This window comes from Rhinatrema bivittatum, chromosome 1 (assembly GCF_901001135.1).
Source record: "Rhinatrema bivittatum chromosome 1, aRhiBiv1.1, whole genome shotgun sequence".
NCBI classification, from domain to species: domain Eukaryota; kingdom Metazoa; phylum Chordata; class Amphibia; order Gymnophiona; family Rhinatrematidae; genus Rhinatrema; species Rhinatrema bivittatum.
In genome coordinates, this window is record NC_042615.1 from 335,512,446 (window position 1) to 335,526,441 (window position 13,996).

Below are 13,996 nucleotides of genomic sequence, written 5' to 3' on the forward strand. Positions count from 1 at the left end.
ACTCCGGCTGACAGCAGTCAACAGTTTGCAAGGCCATGGACCCGGCGGACTTCTCCGGATTCCGGGCCATTACTGAGTTAGCCCAGAAGCTTCAGCAGCAATGCCTCAAGGTGATGGCAGCTACCATGGATCGCCTTAACGTATGTATCGACAATCTAATGTCGGCTGCAGCCTAACCCACCCTAGCACCTCCAGCTCAGTTGGCAGCTTCCACTCCTCTGCTTCTCCCGGTACCACCCAGGTACACTAGGGACCCCAAACTTTGTCGGGGATTTTTGAATCAGTGTCTGATGCACTTTTCCTTACAACTGGCCCAGTTCTCCACCGACGCCATCAAGACTACCTTTATCATTTCACTACTGGATGGCAAGGCAGTAGAGGAGGACTGGAAGGCTCATCTGCATACTGTTCCCAGCATCCCCTGGGAGAGGAGTCCAGAGGTCACCGTAAGCGATCCAGGGATTGAATTCTACAGCTCCAGCTTCCAGAGGCCCCGCACCCTTTGCAGTAGAGGAGGACCGGAAGCGCGCACCGTCTCAAACCCTTCCATTAACTGAGTGAAGATTAATTTAGCGGTGGTTAAAGAGGATTGTAAGTATAGCTTTCAGAAATGTTTGGGCTTATAAAAGTTTGATGAAAGGTGAAATTAAGGGATATGTTGTTTAGAGTTTTTGTGTGTGTGAGGTAACAAGCAAGCCAGAGATAGTTAATTCTAGTGTCTGTCTTTCCCACCCACTCAACCCTTGATTTTTAGGCATGAGACACTCATTAAAAATCAATCAGGGTCTTATCTAAATCATACTATTGTACCAGCCCTTATTGAAAGTTTAATAATCCCCTTGTAGGACACTAGCTGATTAATTAGTAAATTCACCTATAAATTTAAAGTACTTATTCCAATCCCTTAGTCTCCTAAACTTAACTAGGAACTCAATAAAACCAAGATGAAGGCTACAGTCCAGCAGCAAAAGGGGGGCTTTCCAGTGTTTTGCATTGAGTGTCACATGTATGATTTTTTACCCACCGGTGAGAGATTGTATGTGTGCACTCGGTGCAAAGAGCTCCTGGCCTTCAGGGAACGAGTCCGATCTCTGGAGGCTAGAGTAGCAGACTTGAAGGAGCTGAGGCAAACAGAGAGGTACATTGATGAGACCTTCAGGGACATAGTAGCCAAGTCCCAAATCCAGTCTGGCAGCCCCAGTGCTGCCTTGGATCAGAAAGGTCTCCCAGTAGGAGAACATCACCCTGATGTAGCAGGAAGTGATCCTGTAGCAAGGACCTGCTCTCCAGGTGATGTATTGTCCTCTCGCACTGAGGACAAGTCTCCCAGGGCTACTGCCCAGGAGGGAAGGGTTAGGCCGGCCATCATAGTTGGTGATTCGATTATTAGAAATGTAGATAGCAGGGTGGCTGGTGGACGTGAGGACCACCTAGTAACTTGCCTGTCTGGTGCGAAGGTAGCAGACCTCACGCATCACCTAGATAGGATTATAGATAGTGCTGGGGAGGAGCCAGCTGTTGAGGTATATGTGGGCACCAACGGCATAGGAAAATGTGGGAGAGAGGTTCTGGAAGCCAAATTTAGGATTTTAGGTAGGAAGCTGAAATCCAGAACCTCCAGGGTGGCATTCTCTGAAATGCTTCCTGTTCCACGTGCAGGTCCCCAGAGGCAGGCAGAGCTCCAGAGTTTCAATGCGTGGACGAGACGATGGTGCAGGGAAGAGGGATTCAGTTTTGTAAGGAACTGGGGAAACTTTTGGGAAATGGGAGACTTTTCTGAAAGGATGAGCTCCACCTTAACCAGAGTGGAACCAAGCTGCTGGCACTCTTTCAAAAAGGAGAGCAGCTTTTAAACTAGAACAAGGGGGAAAGCCGACAGTCACTCAGCAGTGCATGTTTCAGAGAAATGTTTCTTTGAAGGATACTAATGAAACAGGAGAGTTAGGGCATCCCAACAGAGAGGTTCCATTAAAAGCAAACATAGTCCATGTACCTATATGTAAAAAATCACCGAAGCTAATGATTTCCGAATTATCCCTAACAACTGAAAAGCAGGTTGTTAATACAAACAAAAAACAAACTTTGAAATGTCTGTATGCCAATGCCAGACATTTAAGAAGTAAGATGGGAGAGTTAGAGTGTATGGCAGCAAATGATGAGATTGACATAATTGGCATCAGAGACTTGGTGGAAGGAGGATACCCAATGGGACAGTGCTATATCAGGGTACAAATTATATCGTAATGATAGGATCAATTTTGTTGTGGTGTGGCACTTTATGTCCGGGAGGGTATAGAGTCCAACAGGATAAAGATCATACAAGACACTAAATGCTCAGTAGAATCTATATTGGTAGAAATCCCATGTGTGTTGGGTAAGAGTATAGTGATAGGCGTATACTACCATCCACCTGGACAAAATGGTCAGACAGATGATGAAATGCTAAGAGAAATCAGGGAAGCTAACCAATTTGGCAGTGCAATAATGGGAGATTTCAATTACCATCAAAACAAACAACGTGGTTCTATATGTTTTTCAATCTGAAATGCTGTAATACTGTATATTATGCTGTATATTTCAAGGAAATTTATTTTATATAAAAATACACCATTATGTGAAGTTGGGGACCATCATACCACCCACTGTGCTTACAAGTTAAAACTTGTGTGTTTTGCACTTTATTGGGTCATCTTTAATCATCGGTCCAAGTGAGTCCAATATCCAAACATACAATTTTTAACTTTTTAACTTTTTATGTAAAAGATATGAAAGGTATAACTTCCCTTCGGTGGACTGTCGGAGTCAGTAGTCCGACGAGCGCGTTTCGCAACTCTGCTGCTTCAGAGACATACACTTTTCTGACTCTCCAATCCCGCACTCCCATGCGTCTTGCACACGGGACGGTAGACAATTCTTCCTCACCAGTGCTTCTATTGGAATTGCCATAAATTGCTACAGCGACTTGCTGGAAACTGAAGGTCCACTGTTATTTCGGACCCGACACCATTTCTCCGTGTAAAAATTTATTTGGTTAAAGTTAAAAATTGTATGTTTGGATGACGATACAGCCATGGGACATAGGGAGATCCACAATAAAATTTTTCTAAGATGGCTTATTTTGTGGCCCTCCCAGGCCTCCCATCTGCACCAGAACTGACACGTTTGTTTACCTCCCACGTCTTCCGTCTACACGGCCTTCCCCGTCATATCATCTGACCGAGGTGCACAATTTACAGCTAAATATTGGCAATCCCTTTGCCGGAAATTCAATATCCCTCTGGGTCTCACCAGTGCCTACCATCCCCAGGCCAACGTGCAAGTGGAGAGACTTAACTGTACCTTTAAAACCTTAAGGACATTTACTAATACTTGTCAGGACAATTGGGCTGACGTTCTTCCCTGGGCGGAATTCTCTCATAATTCCCACATCAGTTCCTCTACTGGCACCTCTCCCTTCCAGGTAGTATATGGGAGACAACCCTTGCCCTCCCCCTTCCCTTACCACTCTCCGTACCCTCCCCTGCCACTCAGTTGACAGCTGCCAATCTGCACAATCTTTGGTGACAGACTGAAGAATTGATTGTAAAGCTGGCCTAAGGGCCAAGAAGACAGCTGACTGCCATAGATGACCGGCGCCCCGATTTCACCCCGGGGAAAAGGTCTGGTTGAATACACGCAACATCCATCTATGAAGTTTGCACCTCGCTATATTGGCCCTTTTTCCATTGTACAGCGCATGGGGTCATTCTCATACCAACTGCAGCTACCATCCTCTATCAGTTTCATGTGTATGGGCATTTTATGTATTTAAAATATATATCTTTCATCTATGCAACTCTTGTTATTCTATTTTAGATACATTAATACTGCAGAGCGCCTTTTATCTGAAGATCCATTATCTGGGAAACCTCGATGATCTGAAAAAATAGGTTACAATGCTTTCAATTGCTCATATGTTATCATATGCCATTCTGTGTCTCTTAGTCTACCCTCATCTGACTGACCTCATTATGCAGGGCTCCTCTGTCAGGGCTGACCTTAGGGCATGCAGGACCTGGGACAAATCAGCTGTAACAGGGGCCCCAGAACACTGATGGGCATGGCTCCGCCCCTAAGCTAATAGGAAATTATAATGCAAGACGCAGGGTTACTGTACAGGTATGGCCCCTCACCCCTGAAGCAGAAGGTCCTGAGCAGTTTTCCCCTATTCATCCTCCCTCCCCAAGGACAGCCCTGCCCACCATAGTCATTGTAGGCTGTCTCAGCAAGTTTTAACATCCTTCTGTAGTAATTGTATTTTTTTGTCCTTCCTCACCTATACAATGACCTCCTCGTACTTAAGAGGAAGGAAGCAAGAGAGGAGCAGAGATTCCCCCAACCAATACGGGGGAGTGAGTAGAGGCAGAATATTGAAGACCTCCTACTATAGACCCAATGAAGTAAAAATTCTATAATGTACTCTGGTATCAGGTGTTTTCTGTTTCCATCTACACAATCTATTATGACAAATGCATAAAAGAAGCCAGAGTGCAATATCTGGTACAGAGAAGTACATTTAAAAGTAAATCTATCGTTGAGCTGTGCTCTACTACTGCCTATGGCCGGGAGTGTCAGAGAGAACATTCTGTGGGATACGAGGTCAATGTAACAACGTGCATGGAATTTCACACATCATTTCTGTGTCAGTGTGTGCTGTTTTGCTGATGGAACTCATATGCAAAATAAGGTGGGTAGCAAAATATTACATGTAGTTTTCCAATGGAAAGTTTTGCATTAAGTTTTAACTACACCTCATTGAGAACCACTTAATTTTGCAAAGTCTCATTGGCGAAGGGTTTTTTTTTTTGCATGTAGTGTAGCTATGCGTTGATAGCTAATGAACTGCTCCGCATAATTTTGCATCTCAGTCACTTGATATCTATGAATTAAAAAAAAAGTCAGACATGTAAAACTACATATGAAAAATAGATAACTGGGAAGCTAATAACTAAGTTTTGCACACCAGGAGGGTAATTCTCAAAGCCATTTCAACAGGTAAAATTGCCTTTACAATATTGGATGCCCATCTTATGTCCATATGTCCTGTTTACATGGACGTTTACCCGCCATGAGCATGTTCCTGGGGACAAGGTTGGGGGAGGGGTTTGTACTTACATGCATATGTTTGCCTTTTCAAAAGTATGTATGTACATTTTCCCCAAAATAATCTGCGCACAAATTAGCAGGTGTAATTGTGAGCAAATGTAATTGTGGTGGGATCATTTTCAGAAGCTACTTTCCCTTTGAGAAATGGAGAAAAGCATGCAGTTAATCATTACCTAAATTCCTCCCAAAAAGGGCAGATGTTGAATGTTTAAAGCACACTATTAGGGATTTTAGCATTCAAAGTGGTCTTTGTGCTCTTTAGCCTCAATATTCGCTTTTCAGTGAAACTAGCCCCACCAGGGAACGGAAGACCCATTCAGGGAGCAGGAGACCTGCTTGCTATGAAGCAAACGCCAGCCCGGCGCTGGGCTGCAGGATGCTTCTAAGAGACGGCAGTGGCACTGCTGTTTCCATATGAAAGTGCAAATGCAAATGAGCAGCGTGCACACAGGAGTCCGGTAGCATTCTGCCGATTTCAGTTCTTGCTAAGAACTGGTGCAGCGGATCTTATTCGACTATGACCACAAATCTTGCAGCTGTTTCTTCCCTAAAAACTTTGCATTTACCAATGTGGGTTAGATTCTTAACACCATAACAGCATCTCATGGTTCAAGTACTGCTTCTTCCACTGCTGCTGCTTGTGACCTTGGGCGAGTCACTTCACCCTCCACTGCCTCAGATACTGACTTAGATTGCGAGCCCTCTGGGGGAAGGACCTTACCTATACCAGAATTGTAACTCTCCTTGGGCACGGGTTTGGAAAGGCAAGTAATTAAAATCCAAGAGACCAATATCCAAAATGCCCTAAAATGGATAACTTAACCAGCGAAAGCTAGCTGGATACATTACCAGGGATATTCAGGTGGGGGAAATGTCCTGCTGCGTTAGCAAAAGGAGCCGCTCAGAACAGCCGTCAAAATACACGGAGCATAACTGATAGCACTGCTAACGCCAAGTCCACAGAACTGAAATAGCCACGTTTTGCAAAGTACCACAGAGTTTCAGCAGTCTTCCTTGACTAAGTACAGCCCTTGAAGAAGGAGCCACGCTCCGAAACACCCCGGTGTCGGCGGCACAAGAAAGACCACCTGAACAAACACGAGATAAGTGGCGATTAAGGCCAGTGTTCTGGCATAACATTTCAAGTAATAAGGTTTGAAGAGCACGCAAACCCGTGGACACCAATATAATTCAACCACCACATTGAGGTGCCTAATGATTAGAAGCCACATACAGGCTCACAGACACGATAGCAGAACCCACATGGTTTGCATCGTATGAAGGCACACTCAACTCTCATTCATATATAACGTGTCTTTATTTATTGTATTCAATTTCATGTTATAAGATATTGGGTCTAACATTTCTGCTGAATATTCCTGCATAAAGTTATCCGCCTATATGTAGCCGGATAACTTGGGATAGGTTAGGTTTCAAAGTTATTCATCTAGGTATACCCAGATAATTCTGCCCTTAACTACCTATATTCAACTGATATAGCCAGATAAGTACCCATGCGCGGGAGGGGGGAACCAGCATTGCTGGAATACTGACTCAATCCCCACCCCAGTTAAATGCATAATTCCCTGTCAGTCGAGCCCTCTTCCCCCTCAAAGACCCCAAAATGAAGTTCCATAGTATTGGGCCTATAGGCCCAAAGCCCCCCTTCCCAGAATAGCTGAAAAGATTACATTTCAGCTGTGAAACCCATCTCCTCCTCTTTTCCCAGCCCCTCCTCACCCCAGTCAAGTCATCCCCACACCTTCCCACCCCACCAGGAACCCCCAATACCTCTAAATGCAGCCGAGAGCTGGCAAGACGTGCCAGTCGCAATAAGCTGACAGTTGTGTCAAAATATCGCCAGTAGCCTATCGCGACTGGTGTGGCCGTCAAAGCAGTGCCAGACGCACTGGGAGCTGGGTGCTTCTCTCCTGCTTTGTGTGCAGTCTGTTCAGAAAACAGGATTTGTGCGCATAAAGATGTATGTGCTCCTCAACGTTGTGCGCAGAAGACATGAGATAGGAGCACAGCTTTTGTGCTCCCGAAATTGTATGCACAAACAGGCCGATACAGTAGGGTGCGCTCGGCCAAGCCCACTGTTTAGCACCCATTTGGCCACGAAAACTAATAGCGTTCATCACATGCAAATGCATGTTGATGAGCTATTAGTTAGTCGCCGGGATACTGAAAGTAAAATTAACTCCTGCCCAAGCATTAATATCTAAGCAACCCAGGAAAGAGTACAGAAAAACAGAAAATACTGCTTTTCTGTACACCCTCCGTCTTAATATCCTAGCGATATTAAGTTGGAAGCACCAAAAATTTAAAAAAAAATAAAAAAAAAATTTTGTTTAATCTGCCCACCGGTCAGCGGGTTAAAAAAACGGACTCTCAATTTTCCCTAGCGCCTCCTTATTAGCGCACAGCCTCATTTAAATACAGAATTGCGCACGTCAGGAGAGCAGGCGCTCAACACGGAGCACCTGCTCTCCCGTGATTTTTACAGTATCGGCCTGAAAACATGAGTTAGGGAAGCAAGTTATGCTCCTAAATGTTGTGCGCATAAAACATGAGTTAAGAGCATAAAATGTGTGCTCATAGGTGTTGCTCACAAAATCCACAAAAAATCCCAAATACAGGACCCCACCTCTACTCCACCTCTGACCAGGAATTAAATTTCCAGCATTAAGAAGACATGAGTTAAGGCAGTGCACTTCCCTGCATTAGGGATTTTCCTGGAGGAGTGCTAAGCTCTGCATACATTTTTACTCAGGTTTGTGTACACATTTTTATATGCTTAGCTCCTTGCTACTTCAGGAGTAAAGTTCAGCTCCCAAAAATGTGCACAGAACCATGTGCTGGCATGTGCACACAACCTAGCGTTTTTTTTTATTATAGTGGGGTCTAAGGTGGTAGCTGAGGCAACAGGAGGTAAAGTAACTTGTCCAAAATCACCAGGATTGTCAATGGGGAGTTTCCCTGGCCCTCATGTTATTGCTCTAACCCTGTGATTCCCAACTGGTGTGCCATGACACTTTGGTGCGCCTTCAGACCTGATCAGGTAGGCCACAGAAACGTCACTACTGACTGATGCTCAGATCCAGAACAGCCTCTCACAGCAGCAAGAAACCTCAGCAATGGCTCTTAATTAGGCTGGAGCTCCTTTTTGAGAACATGTGTAATCAGGCGTACCTCTTTTTCCTAACTACAGCCTGATCCTCAGGGTGTGGTAATTAACATGCAGCATGCAGGGCAAGGATAGTCGGGTCCTGGTTTGTGCAGTGCACACAGCACCTCCTCATTTTCCCCCTCCTAAGCATTACCCTTTGAGTCCAGCCTCTTTCTTATCCTCAGGCTGAGTGAGAAGGGAGAGCGTGCACTGAGCACTGGATGTGACTCACTTTGGGGCCGATGCAATACGGTGCGCTCAGACGAGTGCACTGTTAACCTGCAGTCAGACGCGGGTAGAATCGGCGCTAATCAATCCCCTAATGCAATAAGGGGATTAGCGCATATTCAACGTGCGTCCAACATGGAATGAATCTAATAGCGCTCATCACATGTCCCCCTGGACAGTGGAGTTGCAGAAATCCACTGCTTATTCTTGAGATAAGCAGCTTGGAATCTGTCGACCCCTTGGGATCCTGCCAGGTACCTGTAACCTGGCTTGGCCACCGTTGGAAACAGGACACTGGGCAAGTCTTATGTTTTTTATGTTCTTATGTAAAGGGAGGGTAATTTTCAATAGTAAGCATAGCTCAGCACACACATACTGTAAGTGACGCCTGTATTTATAAACTGTGCAGTGGGGAGCTCCAAGTGAGAAGAAAGAAAGACTAAATCCTTGACCACTGAAAAAAGTTGACACGATTATTCAACACACTCTTAATTTTGGACTGATAAAAAAAAAAAAGTTTGCTTTCCAGAATCGCTTCTTTATAAGCTTTAACTATGGATATAAGCTCATTTTATGTGATATAAGATAGGTCTTCTCCATTCATCTATGGGATGCCTCTGTGCCTGAAAGTTAATGGGGGGGATCACAAGGCTGAAGATTTGCCTAGGGTGCCTAATAGCCTTGCGCCAGACCTGGGCCCAATCCAGAATCAAAGTGGGTATCCTCTGCAGGGCAGGCTGCAGCACTGCCACTGATCCACCAGCCTGGCCCCAGGAGCATCCCAGTTTCTCATTTTTAGTCTTTCAGGCCATCATGACATAGTCCTCCTCCAGCTGGAGGAGAAAGTGGATGCCCCAGAGTAAAAGGACACCTCCCCTCCCCCCCCCCCCCCCCCCCCCCCCACAAGAGTGCAGAAAAGGCCATGGCAGGTCAGCAACAGAACCCAACAAGCCAACCCTCCTTCCTACCCCTGCCATCATACCCATTGGAAGAGACAGCTAAAGAATATAAACTAAAAGAAAATGTACATAATACTTCTAGTTAATTTATAATGTTGTTTCTCTTTCTGTGTAGATTTAATGGTACATGAGCATGATAGGTATGAGCATAGGACGTATGTGAAGCGGTGTGAAAAGTGGAATATAAATCTAAATAAAATTAAAAAAAAATAAAAAATGTGTACAATGTGGGCACAGGCAACATTTGCATGCAGGAGAGGATATGAGGATGAAGTCGACTTGGAAAGAAGATAAATTAGGGCTAGGATGCTTGTGTAGGATCTGGCAACATGCTTTTAAAAGCAAAAGTACCACATAATTTCCTGCAGAGAAAATGGTATTGTCTATTTAAAAGTGGCAAAAAAAAAAGCTTCCAAAGTGGTATCTTTGAGATCTTTGTTCTAGTATTTCTTCCACATGGAAAAAGGTAAAAGGTGGCAAGGCCTGGCTCACACAGTTTTCCATGATATGAAAAGAAGATAACGTGAACACATTTTCTTCCTCAAGGCCTAATGGAGGGAGTTGCATGGTAAAAGGGAGACCCAGCCAGACTTACTTCTAACCTGAGTTGGAATAAATGTACTGTATTCAGGTCAAGCCCCTGAAAAGTGAATGTTAAGCATGTAAGTGGGTGAGACTGAATAACCTCTTCTAGACCACTGAGGCAGAGCAAAGGGCGATTATGTCTGTCTATTGTTGCTCCACCTCCTCTGCACCCCAAATACATTTTGTCAGCCCTAAACATCTCCCACACAGATCTTTTTTCATGACAGTTGAATTCTGAGAAAAGCCGAGCACCTGTCGCTCTTCTCGAAAAGGAAGGCCCAAAACAGCAGGCATGAATGGAACTCCTCAGTGTTCTAGCTGGTATTACAACCAGGCTTGACAATTTGTTTTCACTTTAGAAAACGCTAAGGCACCACAGCCTGCCCATCCTGTCACAGTTCACCGAAGTACACATCACACACATAAAAAAAAAGCGAATTAAAACAGTTGTAATGCGCCAGTGCTAAATTAAAATGCTTTTAAGTTCACGGCGACACAAGGAGGTAAAGCAAGTGTTCTAAATTTGCAAAATAAAACAAGTTCTCAGTGGATAATTCTGACAAACAGCACTTGTTTAATTGATGCAATTCTGTTTCTTACAATGATAAAGGCAGGAAACAGCATATTGTCTAGCAAACTATCTTGTATTCATAATCTTAGACAATTTGCTAATCTTAATAACAAAACTCAGTCCTAATCTGATAAAGGGGGAAGGTCTGAATTATTAGCGCAACACACATGACAAGCAAGTGTCTGCTGTGAAGTGCTAATGCCTCGCCATTTCACATGCTGTAACTCAAATTCAGTCAAGCTGACCGGATTCTGTAGAGTAGTAATAAAGGCATCTTAATTGCAATTGTCTAGGGATGTGTATGGACATTTTGTCTTTTAGGGGGGAGGGTATTTAGACTTCAGTTTGTTTAATGTTTATTTTGGTTTGTTTCATTTGCTGACTCAAAATAAACATTAAATAAAAAAAAAAAAAGAATTAAAAAAAAATAAACGGTTCCACCCAGCCCCCTGGACCATGTTTACCCCTTCCGCAGGGGTCTCCAGTGTAGAAAGGGGCTCTCAGCTTGAGAATGGGGCTGGTCAGCTCAGAGGCTGTCACCATTTTGTTTTACGGCACTGCTGCCTACAGTCGTACAACAAATGGCAGCAGCCTCAGGGCCAGCCGGTACCATTTTCAAATTGAGAGCCAATGGGGTAGGAGCAACTGAGGATCACTCCTGACCTTTTCCGCCTGAGCCCCTCCCACCTGGAAGAGGTAAGCGTGGTCTGGGATGTGACATCTTAGAGGAAGGTGGGGAGAGGAAATTTTGCATCTGTTAAGGTTTTTTTCTCCCATTGTAAAGAAAGTCAACAGAAAAAGAATTTCAGCGGGTTTCATTTCAGTTTTAATCAAATTAAAACATGAGTGTTTTGTTGTATTTTTCATTTATTTAAATATGAATGCACCACACCCCTACTGAATGTCATATGAATTCAGGAATGTTAAGACCGCCAATAGTATTGGCAAAAGTCTGATCCATGGTGGACTTTGCCTGTTTGTTACAAACCTTAATAAAGCACCAAAGGGCAGTCAGCCAACCATGCATGACCTGTTATGACCCCTGCTGCATAGCTAAGCCCCGCGAGGAGGCATTTTACCTTTTTCTCTGCTTCTCCCTTTGCGGCACATTGCTGCCATTGTCGGGCCTCCCGCGCGGCCAGAGCCGCAGACTCAAGTTCTTCTTGCGGCCTGGAGGCTGCCCTGCTGGCTTGGCTTCACCGCGGCCAGAGCCGCGGACTTTCCCGTCCCTCTTCGCAGCTGGAAGCCGCCGCCGTCATCTTGATCTTCGCGGCCAGGAGGCCGCATCCCCGGGCTCAATTAGCAGCTGGAGCCGCTCCTGGGGCCTCCTGCAGCGGCTGGAGCCGCTGCCGTCATCGGGGCCTGTCTGCAGGCCCAGCCCTGCCTCCTGTGTTGAAGACGTCGGTGGCAGGACCGCTGTCCACGGTCCTGCACAGTTCCTGCTTCCTTCTTCCTAGGCGCGCAGCCGCGCCTCTCTTCAGAATTTAAAGGGCCAGACACAGGAAGTGTGCTGGTCCCACCTATGGACTGATTTCCAGTTTGAGCCCTATAAAAGGGCTGTCTTCGTACTACGTCTTGGCCTTGCATCGGAGTTACTTCACTCTGGAGGCTCCAGTCTTCGTGCCTGAGGTCCTCGTCCAGGTGTCCTGGTGTTTCGTCTCCTGGTGTTTTCGCCTCCTGGTATCCTGCCCTTCTTGGTGTTCGCTTCAGTGCTCCTGAGCCTTCTGGTCCTGTCAGGCCTTGGTCCCTCGGATGACATCTTTCCCGAGCTTGGAGTGGCCTGCAGGTGGAATTTGTTCCTGTGCTCCTGAGCTGTCATGTTCCTGCCAGCCTTTGTGGTGCTTCGGACGACATTGACTCCGTCGTCGGAGTCCCACCTCGACTGGATTCTTCCCTGCACTCGTCCCGTTCTCCCGCCTGGTCCATGACCAGCCTCCTCGGGCTGTGTAGGGCGCGCAGTGGGACAGGGTGGGTCCGCGACCAGCCCATTGGGTCCGCCCGTGAAGGTGGGCTGAGTAGGGCACCCTGAGAAACAGTGCCAATGTCCTCCTGCCCAGCTTCTCGTCTCATCTGGACTTCATCAAGTTCCTCGTTATGTCTCTGGTGCCGTCGCATCGACCCTGGTCCGGGATGCCATCGCATCGACCCTGGTCCGTGATGTCTTCGCATCAGCCCTGGTGTCATGTCTTCAACAGCCATGGTGTCATGTCTTCAACAGCCCTGGTGTCATGTCTTCAGCAACCTTGGTGTTATGTCTTCGTGTCAAGGCCCGTCTGCCCTCGTCTTCAGGCCAGGCCTGCTGCTCCATGCCGATTTAAGCGGCAGGTCCAAAAGGGCTTGGAATGGTCGGAGGACCATTCAACTTCGAACATCATGTTGTTGGCCTTGGGAGCTTGCAGGCCTGGCAGAGGCTGGAACACGCCGTCAACCCTCAGTTTGGTCCTGGATCTGTCTGGGGTCGGGCTGAGGCCCAAGGGCACACTAAAACACCCCTTTGTAACAGAATGCAAGGCCTTTCGAGGCCGCTTTCAACATGACCGACATCCCCTACCTTTAATCCACAGAAATTATTGTGGAAATCAGTGGCACAGCAACTGGACTGTTCCTTGGCAGGGCCATTGAGAAACTCTTCCCCCTGAGCACATTTACAAGATTTTAAAAGAAAAATTAGCTCCTTGCCAGCCACCCTACCAAATGTAACGCATGTAGGCACTTTAGTTATGCTGCACTGGAGTCTAAACCTAGAAGGTTGCCTATCACTCATGTATGTTTTGCAGAACTGATGACCTAAGTACAGTTATCTCAGAGTCCACTTGGCAAGCACATACAGTACAGTGACTCTTTTTAACAAGCTACACTTGCCCCAAAATACCTTACCTTCTGACCACATCTAGCTGAACACTTTGCAATGGATACAAAAGTTGGACAAGCCCAGCTGGTTCTAGTCAAGTTAGTAACAGAAACATTTGCATATGATGATGTTGTACATTGGTCTATGTTTTATATGAATTTTGGATTGAAAGGGATGGTGGCACACAATATTTTCATATTACTACATAATGGAAGCTTTATTTCATTTTGCAAGCATGAGTAAATTGGTAACTGAAGAGTAGAGTGACATGGGACTGGGTGAAAGAAAAGTATGCTGAAGCAAACCCCAAAATGAAAACATTTCCAGCATTAATAATTTTGTACAGTGCTTTCAGGACATTTAGATGTAGCTCCACTATCTTGGTATTTCCTTTTGGTATCACCTATTATAATCAGCTTGGGCAGGTCCTACTATGTTTAGGTAAATCTATGTTTTCACCTGATTATAGGGTCTAAGAAACTAGCTCC